This window comes from Aegilops tauschii, chromosome 2 (assembly GCF_002575655.3).
Source record: "Aegilops tauschii subsp. strangulata cultivar AL8/78 chromosome 2, Aet v6.0, whole genome shotgun sequence".
In the NCBI taxonomy this organism is placed as follows: domain Eukaryota; kingdom Viridiplantae; phylum Streptophyta; class Magnoliopsida; order Poales; family Poaceae; genus Aegilops; species Aegilops tauschii.
In genome coordinates this window covers 25,386,277-25,395,479 of record NC_053036.3, presented here as the reverse complement: position 1 = coordinate 25,395,479, position 9,203 = coordinate 25,386,277, and the positions used below count along the sequence as shown (strand labels likewise).

Below are 9,203 nucleotides of genomic sequence, written 5' to 3'. Positions count from 1 at the left end.
TAAGGGATAGCAACACAAAACAACTGACCAACGCAGTTTGCAATGTAGCCCAAAATTGATTATGGCATATAACGACCTCCAGCTTTATTAAACATAATATGGGCTCCACACAGGACGCAAAAATAGATCAAGATCATAAGAATGCACTGGCGATAATGTGGTGCACTTGAATCCAACAATCAAAGAGTAATCAAACGTGCCCTGTTTCGCAACAGAGTAGTCTACTTCCATTGGGATTCTGAGAAAAATCTTGCATTGACATGTATACATCAGATCATTGTCAACTTTGGACCAAGCACTTGACCGTCAACGTCATTCCATCACAGCTCCTTCCGGCAGGCACACGCATTCATGACGTCCTAGACGCTAAAGCTCCAGACTGTCCACGACACTGGCAGTCGATCCGCCGGTATCACAACCGGCCGTTACACATCGTTGTGACTATTCGTCTAGCTCGTCGTTGCCAATTTGTTTATCACTTCATGGTCCTTGAAAAACATACAACCCTCAGTGGTCTGCTCGTGGATGAGCTTTGCGTTGTTATCGAACCTATTTGAATTCAGCTTTGTCTCGAGGTTGAGGGTGTGGACAGGGTCCCCGTGATGATGCACATGTTGTTCGCTCCGTCTTGGTTTTCCAAGTAAAACCAGGGTGGGTACTCGGACTCGGCTTGAGCTTGCCGATCATATTCCTCATCCGCAATCACAATCAAATTTTACAAAGGAAAAAAGACTGGCAACAACTTGCCAAAGTCCTTCTGGTTAGAGGACTTAAGTATCGGGCACGTTGAATCAAAGTGCTTAGCTCGGGGGTCTAGCTTCGTACCAATGTTCTTGCAATAAAAGAATAATAACATCTATATCAAGTTATCTAGTAAGAATCATGTGTAGTTGACAAACTTGTTGAAGTCCTTCGGGTTTGAGAACTTAAGTACCGAGCACGTTGAATCAAAGTGCGAGATGATGTATTTAAGCACTTTACAGTGATGTGACCGTGTTAGGTACATCGTGGAACCTGATGTGACCTGGCAACAACGAGCGCTATGTTTTAGAAACTTGGGTGCTAGGATGTCAACGCCCCGTTGATGCTCTTCTTCAGCCAGCCGCCTCTTCACGTAAAGGTTGCATTTTAAGATTCCTAAAGAAGATGAAGTGGCCGACAACAATGCCATCTACTTCAATGTAAAGCTTTACCAGTATCACTTATGCTGCACCATGTGGTCATTCCTTAGTTTTGGTTAAAGGCCAGACAGTGAGTGATTCCTCTCTAAGCTGCACCATGAGTTTTTGAATTTAGGATTGGGTTATATAATGACATATATAATGGCCCGAAAAAAATACAACACACATTGAGAGACAAACTGGTTCGTTTCCCATATGATGTCTCCTCCCTTGAAATCATGTGATAAACCAGCAAAGTATGAGCAATATGATAATTGACAGTTATTTAACTGACTGTTTGCCACATAATGGATCCCCCTGATTGTCAAATCTGTAGAGTGGTACCCTACTCATATCAACTAGAAATATTTAGCCCCGACCGGGTGGAAAATGTACTGAAGTACTTCTCACACACACAAAACAGATCAATTGTTTCCTGTGTATATAGCAAAATGCACACAGCGTGGAATCAAATTCTGAACCAAAAAATAGTATTTCTTACATGAAAAAATTTCACACTAGGAAAGTTAATCTATAAAGCACATAATCCTTCGAAATCCACATAGGAAGTTTTTTACAATCAATGTTAAATGCGAACAAGCTATGCACACACACATACTTGGACATAGGCAAAAATAATCAATTAGTCCTATCTACCGGCGTCCAGATTTGCAGCTTCAGAAAAAAGAAATGGAGAGCACCGAAGCAAACAACTTCGGAGAAAAAAAATAACTTGATACTAGAAGCGAAGCACATCTCGCCGGAAGATCTGCAACCTGCAATAAAAAAATGAACCTAAATTTTTTTTCTTGATATTTAAGCACAGCTGCACAGGTTAGTTGCCTCAAATATGCAACAGAAAAACTGGAATATTATCCATAGCAGTTGCAGAATTAAAGGGCGCGGACAAAGTCCATCTGTCTCCTTGTGCCAGCGTTCCCTCTTCTCCATGAGCGAAACGAGGAGAGTGACAAGTTGACAACCCGATTTGGCCATGGCTGGTGAGGGACAAGCATGGGACATGAATACGGATCACACATAATTTCCAAAAAGAAAAAATGCACAGAGTGCTCCCAAATCCATCATCACAAAATAAACAAAAATAAAAGATGCTCACCCGACCAGAAATCTAAAAGCAAAATTTCAAGACTGCACCGAGAGACAAGTGCATGCTTGGCTGGATCTAAGTTACACAAAAACAAAAGGCAGATGGCGCTCGGGTGTTTGGATCTCACCTGCGTTCTTCCAACCGAGGCTGCAGCAGCTTCTCTCTCCTCTGGTTGTGGCAGCTCATTAAGGTTTCTCCCCTTCCGACAAGCGAAGACGAAGGAAATCTGGATCTGGTGGAATCAAAGCTCCCGAAAAAGCGACTCGGCCAAACCTGGCCCGCGGGTTGGTGTCCAGGTCATTGCTGCGAATACAGGGAGGAGCTCATCGAAGATGATTTTATGGAGGAGCACATCAATACCGTACGCATAGATTTTCTGGCTCAAAACAATGGCGAACTGAAGTGATGCAAATAGTGCTAAATCGAAGGGGGATTCACCTGAAATCAGATTGGTGAACCGCTTCCGGCTGGTGCTCGATGGCGTGACTCACTGATTCGGGCGGCCGGCGGGTTGAGATCCTATGGAGGAGCGCATCTGGCCGAGGAAAGAGGCAACCCAGCCAGATCTGAATGGCTTCCTGAGACCTGCGGAGCGTGGTGTACAGCAGAATTGTAGGGGAGGGACGGTCAGTAGGTTGGCGTCAGATACGGATGTGACTGTATTGTGGAAGTATGCCATTCGGTAATGGATAAAGAATTGGCATGCAGCATTTCATGTGGGGCCAGGGGCTCGAATCCAGACGGGAGGACGAGCGGCCTTGATACGCGCTGTGAGTGAAACGCGAATGTAAACGCCTTTTTCGGCGAACCCTCCTCCACAATAATAGCGAGCATGGTGCTCAAGGAGGTCGGTAACATACCAGAAAACAACAATATAACCATAGAACTAAAAAACCCAGAAAACAGGTGTTTGGGACAAAATAAAATAGCTCCAGAGGAGGGGCGGACGAAGGAAGAGAGTGGAACGAGAAACATTAAATATTTTTTTAGATAGGAGAGATATGCTCTAGCTTGATCGTGTCTTTCATTCAAACAGGCACAAAAACACGTCCTACCCATCTGTAATATTCTAGTAGATCTTTAAAAAAAATGCACATGTAACTGTTCGGATCTGTGATACCTTGCTCCCATGTCGTCCCCGTGAGCGACTTGGGAACCGACACTGCACTAGCCTCCCTCGGTCCCCTCTCCCCCTCGCCACCTCTGACTTGGGAAAGGCCCCTCGCTTACGGAGGTGGGAGAGGGAGCTCTCTGAGTGATAAACAGCTTGCGGAGGAGGGAGGTATCTTCGTGTCCGCGTGCTACCCTGATCACTGAGATCACTGCGCTTGTGCCCGACTCTTGCATCCTTCCATGCCTGGCCAGCACCACATGCAGTTTATCACGACCTCCTCCCCACGATGATATTCTGAGCTTGGCTCATGGGCCCCTTCACCAAGCCGCTTGGCCATGGTTGCTGCCATCGGTGTGCACTCGCTCCGAGTGATGCCTCCAACATTTGTATTCATTATCCAGTGGCCTTGTCCCCAGATCTGGTGGTCCTCGTGGTAGGCTTTCTCTCCCAGGCCGTCCCTGCTCTGGCCTGGCAACCTGTTGTGGCCCCTTTTGTCGCATCTTGCTGTAGTGTGGCCATATCCACGAGGGCTATGGCCACCTCCCGTCGGCTGACATTGCGATATCAGCCGATGATGTTACACTAGTAGAAAAAGGGTCAAATGTCAAGCACATTAGTGCCGGTTTGCTTTTGAGCCGGTACTAATGTGTGCATTAGTGCCGGATCCAACGGCTAGCCAGCCGCTTTCATTAGTACCGGTTCGTGGCCGACCTTTAGCACCGGTTCGTGCCACGGACCGGTACTAAAGTGAGTGGTGGTAGGATGTTGTCAGTCCGGGGCCCCTCCAGCACCTTTAGTACCGGTTCATGGCACGAACCGGTGCTAAAGGTTGTCCTACATAAACCCTTCGTCCACCCGAGCTCGCTCTGTTCTTCCCCTTTCCCTCTCCTCTCTGTACTTCCCCTCTTCCTCTCGAGCTCATCACACATTTTGCCCAAAATTTGTCAAGATTTGAAGGCCCCCATCCATTCAAATGATCACAAAGGTTAGCAACTTTGTCCTTTCATCTCTCATTGCTAGATTAGCTCTTGCAATGCTTTGTATAGTGATTAATTTATGAGTTTAGTAATTTGGTAGAAAATATATGTGCTATTATTTGATTTATATGCAATTTGTGGTCAAAACTAACACTTAGTTTGTATATGTAGGTGTGGTTTACTTAGTGCCTTCTAAATCTCCATCGTAACGACAGTCGATCGCCCGCACCATTCCGTCGCCGGCACCACCTTGTGGTGAGCCTCTTGTTCATGAATGTTTTACATTACCAAATTGATGTTTGTGTGATTTGGATATATAGTTACTCGTATAATTATCTTACCCGTACGTTGTTTGTTATACATAGTCCCATGGTTTTGATATCTGTCCCCGTCAGCCCTCGTCCTTGTTATGATTCGGATGTGGTATATTCTCTTTTAAAAATAGTTGTTGCATTTCGTGTTTATGACAAAGTATGCCCATCAAGTTGACATAGATATTTTTGTCTAGGAGGTTTGTGAACCGGAAATTCCAACTGACCCTATTGTCGAGAGGTTAAATTTAGTTGAAAGAGAAAACGAGTATTTGAAAGAAAAATTGAAAATAATTGAGGGGGAGAAGATGGAATTGGAGTTGCATGTTGCCGATGTCGTCGATGATCACAAGATCAAGATGGAGAAAATGGGCTTGAAGATTAGAAAGATTAGAAAATATGCCATTGATAGTGAGGCTTGGTATCATTATGCTGTTGGATCAATTGTTACCTTAGTTGCGATCTTGATCGCATTTGTTGTTGCATTTAAATTCTTTAGTTAGAGAGTTATTTGTTTGTTGCATTTAAGTCTTGTATGAACTTTATGTATGAACTTGTATTAATTTGGTCTATTCGGTGTTGTGTAATGAAGATGAGCCGACAATGGATGTACGATGACCGATGCTCTCCCGAGTTCATTAATGGCGTGCAAACTTTTCTGCTTGCGGCTGAGGCAAACAAGCGGGCGGATGGTTTTATGCCTTGTCCATGTTTAGTCTGTAAGAATGATCAGAATTACTCTACGTCAAGAACCATTCACGTCCACCTGTTTAAGTCTGGTTTCATGCCCCACTATAATGTTTGGACCAAGCACGGAGAAAGAGGGGTTATGATGGAAGACAATGAAGAAGAAGAGGACGACGACAGCTATCCTGGCCATGGGTTCCCTGAATACGATGATACAACAACGGGGGAAGAAGCTGAGCTGGCAATGCGGGAAGAAGCTGAAGAAGAGGCATCAGATGAGCCCGTTGATGATCTAGGTCGTGCCATTGCCGATGCAAAGAGAAACTGCGCAAGTGATTTGGAGAAGAAGAAGTTGCAGCGCATGTTAGAGGATCACAAGAAATTGTTGTACCCGAATTGCGAAGCTGACAAGAAAAAGTTGGGCACCACACAGGAATTGCTGCAATGGAAGGCAGAGAATGGTGTATCTGATAAGGGATTTGGAAAGTTGCTGGTAATGATAAAGAATATGCTTCCAAAGGACAACGAATTGCCCGAGAGTACGTACGAAGCAAAGAAGGCTGTCTGCCCTCTAGGGTTAGAGGTGCAGAAGATACATGCATGCCCTAATGACTGCATCCTCTACCGCGATGAGTACGAGGATTTGAACGCTTGCCCGGTATGCGGTGCATTGCGCTATAAGATCAGGCGCGATGACCTTGGTGATGTCGAGGGCGAGCGCCCCAGGAAGAAGATTCCTGTCAAGGTGATGTGGTATGCTCCTATAATACCACGGTTGAAACGTTTGTTCCAAAACAAAGAGCATGCCAAGGCGATGCGATGGCACAGAGAAGACCGTAAGAAAGACGGAAAGTTGAGAGTACCCGCTCACGGGTCGCAGTGGAGAAAAATTGAGAGAAAGTACGGGAAGGAGTTTGCAGATGATGCAAGGAACGTATGGTTTGGTCTAAGCGTAGATGGCATTAATCCTTTTGGGGAGCAGAGCAACAACTATAGCACCTGGCCTGTGACTCTATGTTTGTATAACCTTCCTCCTTGGTTGTGCATGAAGCGGAAGTTCATTATGATGCCAGTGCTCATCCAAGGCCCTAAGCAACCCGACAACGACATTGATGTGTACCTAAGGCCTTTAGTTGAAGAACTCTTACAGCTGTGGAATGGAACAGGTGTACGTGCGTGGGATGAGCACATGGGGGAAGAATTTGACCTAAAGGCCTTGCTGTTCGTGACCATCAATGATTGGCCTGCTCTCAGTAACCTTTCAGGATAGACAAACAAGGGATACCGCGCATGCACGCACTGTTTGGATGATACCGATAGTATATGTTTGGACAATTGTAGGAAGAATGTGTACCTGGGACCTCGTCGATTTCTTTCGAGCAGGCATCCCGTAAGAAAGAAAGGCAAGCATTTCAAAGGTGAGGCGGATCACCGGACGAAGCCTCGCCACCGTACTGGTGCTGATGTACATGATATGGTCAAGGATTTGAAGGTAGTCTTTGGAAAGGGTCCTGGCGGACAACCTGTTCCGAATGACGCTGACCGACGCGCACCCATGTGGAAGAAGAAATCTATATTTTGGGACCTGCCCTATTAGAAAGATCTAGAGGTCCGCTCTGCAATCGACGTGATGCACGTGACGAATAATCTTTGCGTGACCCTGCTTGGCTTCTTGGGCGTGTATGGAAAGACAAAAGATACACCTGAGGCACGGGAGGACCAGCAACGTATGCATGGAAAAGACGGCATAGATCAGGGTCATGCCAGCTACGCTCTTACCAAAGAAGAGAAGGAAATCTTCTTTGAATGCCTGCTCAGTATTAAGGTACCATCTGGCTTCTCGTCGAATATAAAGGGAATAATAAACATGGCAGAGAAAAAGTTCCAGAACCTAAAGTCTCATGACTACCATGTGATTATGACGCAACTTCTTCCGGTTGCATTGAGGGGGCTTCTACCGGATAACGTTCGATTAGCCATTGTGAAGCTATGTGCATTCCTCAATGCAATCTCTCAGAAGGTAATCGATCCAGAAATCATACCAAGGTTAGAGAATGATTTGGTGCAATGTCTTGTCAGTTTCGAGTTGGTGTTCCCACCATCCTTCTTCAACATCATGACGCACGTCCTAGTTCACCTATGCGAAGAGATTAACGTTTTGGGTCCTGTATTTCTACGCAATATGTTCCCCTTTGAGAGGTTCATGGGAGTCTTAAAGAAATATGTTCATAACCGTGCTAGGCCAGAAGGAAGCATCTCCAAGGGCCATGAAAATGAGGAGATCATTGAGTTTTGTATTGACTTTATTCCTGACCTTAAGCCGATTGGTGTTCCTGAATCGCGGTATAAGGGCAGACTGGATGGAAAAGGCACGCTAGGAGGGAATCAAAAAATATGTATGAACGGACATTCTCTCACTGAAGCACACTACACAGTTATACAGAATTCCGCCTTGGTGGCTCCGTATATGGACGAACACAAGAATTCTTTCATGCATTTACTGATTTATTCAGCTAAATGACCCCGAAATTGAAAAGCATTTCAAATGAACTCAGAAAAGGTTGAAAGTTGGCATGGTATCATAATTTCACCCACATAGCATGTGCAAAAAAGTTGAGAGGGTTACCGCAAAAACTGGATGCACTTCGTGTATAAAATGGACAATCTCTTTCGAAGTATCAAGGTTTCGGACGAAAACTCATCCGTTACAAAGGCATTTCATTTTTTAAATAACCTAAGCATTACCAAATTGAAAATAATGATAAAACATACTAATATTAAACATCAGAAAAAAATTCACTGAAAATCTATTTTCAAAGTTAAGTTATTCACAAACTAGTGATTCACACAAATTTCAAATAATTCAAAATGTAAACTATTCAAATTTTTAAACTACCGGCACTAATAGAAAGTTTGTAATTTTTTGTACCTAAAGCAAAAATATTCACAAAGAAACTCTAAATACAGCAAAAAAACAACTCAAAAATAATTAAAACAAAAATAAATAAAGCAAAAACAAATAAAGCAAAAAATAAGAAAATTAAAAAGCCCGCCTACTGCGCCACAGCGGCCTGCATACGACTAGAAACCCGACCTGTTGTTGGGCCAGGATGCAGGCCCGCAAAGGCCCAATAGGCCCACAGGGCAGCATAGAACAGGTAGGCCCACAAGGCCTGCAATAGAGAGGAGCTCGAGACAGCTGCCGCAGCGGGGCTTATAAGCAGGTGCGGGCGCCCTTCGGCTAGCGAGGTGGGACTAAACTTGCCCGCACCGCACCTGCGCCACCGCACCCCTTTAGTACTGGGTCGTGCCTCCAGCCGGTACTAAAGGGGGGTCTTTAGTACCGGTTGGTGCCACCACCCGGTACTAAAGGTGTGAGCTTCCCGCCGCTTCGCCTGGCCAAAACAGACCTTTAGTACCGGTTGGTGGCTCCAACCGATACTAAAGGTGGGTTCTATATAAGAAAACACTTCAAAAAAAATTCGGCAGTTCGTTCTCCCTCTGCTTCTTCTCCTCTGTTCCGTCGTCGCCGCCCCCGTCGCCGCCCCTCGTCGCCGCCCCCGTCGCCATCCCGGTCGCCGTCCGTCGCTGTCGCCGCCGCCCCAGTCGCCGTCCCCGTCGCCGTCCCCTCTGCCTCGCCGCCGTCGTCGCCCACGCTGTGAGCCCCTCTCCCCGGCCCCTCTCCTCCCTCCAATCGAAGCCACCGCGCCGCCGGCGCCGTAGGGTGCACACGCGCACGCGCGCGCGCACACACACACACACACACACATACACACACACACACACGCACACGCACACGCACACACAGGCACACAGAAACACACACGATTCTGTTTTTCTGTTTTT

At 45.9% G+C, this 9,203-nt stretch overlaps 1 long non-coding RNA gene across 1 annotated transcript; it reads right to left on the bottom strand.

The window, feature by feature from the left end:
• Nucleotides 1-1,671: 1,671 nt before the first annotated feature.
• LOC141041933 (uncharacterized) lies at nt 1,672-2,995 on the bottom strand. Its single transcript, XR_012203705.1, has 2 exons — nt 2,707-2,995; nt 1,672-2,571 (listed from the first exon to the last, which is right to left on the bottom strand). It is a non-coding gene; the product is annotated as an uncharacterized lncRNA (long non-coding RNA).
• Nucleotides 2,996-9,203: the final 6,208 nt, after the last annotated feature.